We start from the raw sequence: 1,419 nt of genomic DNA on the forward strand, positions 1-1,419 counted from the left end.
ACTACTCTCTCCAATGATTTTAAAGATACTCAAATTCCAACATGGCCTTGAGAGTTATTATGTTCTTGAGGCTGGAACCAGAAATCTTTCTTTAGGGATGCCACCAATGCCATTACCATTGACAAGAATTTTTTAAGAATATTTTGGCACACTAAAGAATCTTCTGTTAAAATTTTAGAAGTAATACTTTTATTAGATAGGTATTTTAAACCAAATTAATAATTTTAATAATACTTAGATCTGTGTAAGCTAACAGTATCTAATCTTAGTTGCAATAGTTGCTATTTAATAGGGGTTTTGCCTTATCAACTAGTTTACAGAAAAAATTATTATTTTAATATTTAATAATTAGTAGCATCCTCTAATTTAATGCATATTTATATTTATTTTTTAATATTACTCTAAAATCCCTATTATAAGTAATGCTCTATGTATTTTTTTTAAATTAATTTATATTATATTAAATTCAAATACAATACCAATATCCTATTCTTTTTCAATGTTATGAACACCTCATATTCAAACATTGTAGGGTGATGAATCCAAAGTTTAACATTTGGATCCATCCCAAAAAGTATACAATATATAAAATACATATGTTTGCAAAGTGTAAAAGACTTACCAAAAGTTTGACATTGAAAAAAGTAAGTTGTAACTTGGGAATTGGGTCATTGTAATGTTGTAAACTTTTTTGTTACAATATCAATTTGTAATGCTTTTGAGTATGTTATCTTTGCTTTCTTTGACTAAGTATTTGTAATTTTCACATATGTATTGCTTCTTTTTTTCAAAAAAGTGCTAAAGTTGAACTTATGGTTATGGCTATAAAGTGCTCTTCAAATTTAAAGCTTGTTTCAACCAAAGCCTGAAACTTCAAATTCATCAAATTCACCTTTTCTTCAACTGGCAAAGTATGTGATACATGTTATGGTTTCTGGATAATCTGTGTTATAATAGACTATATGTGTAAAATTTCTATTAGATAGAACCATATAAACTAATCACAATGTTGTAGAGGATCACTATATTGTCATCATCCCCAAAAACAAGGTGCTAAAGTGCATAAAGTTCCTGTGGTAATCTACTTACCACATAATTTTTCTCTAATCCAAGTAAATGCTCCAAGTCAGCATATAACCCACTCAATCTTGTGAATCTTTTTTTTTTTAATTTGGAAGCACCTAAACTCTTAGTTGCTTGGAAGCACTAGTCCTTCTCGTTCTTTAGTAACACACTTGTACTCGGGATGGTGTGAATCTATTAGCGACTTTGGCTCACTTGCTCATTGCCTTCTTCTAATAGTTTCAAGGTTCCTAATTGGTTTTTTTGTAAATTGAATTCCAAGATCATCTAAAGCTAATTCTATTGCTTCTATGAGCTTATGACTAGAAAAGTTGTGTTGATGTTATAGTAGATAAG

This window comes from Selaginella moellendorffii, unplaced genomic scaffold, assembly GCF_000143415.4.
Source record: "Selaginella moellendorffii unplaced genomic scaffold, v1.0 SELMOscaffold_126, whole genome shotgun sequence".
NCBI classification, from domain to species: Eukaryota; Viridiplantae; Streptophyta; class Lycopodiopsida; order Selaginellales; family Selaginellaceae; genus Selaginella; species Selaginella moellendorffii.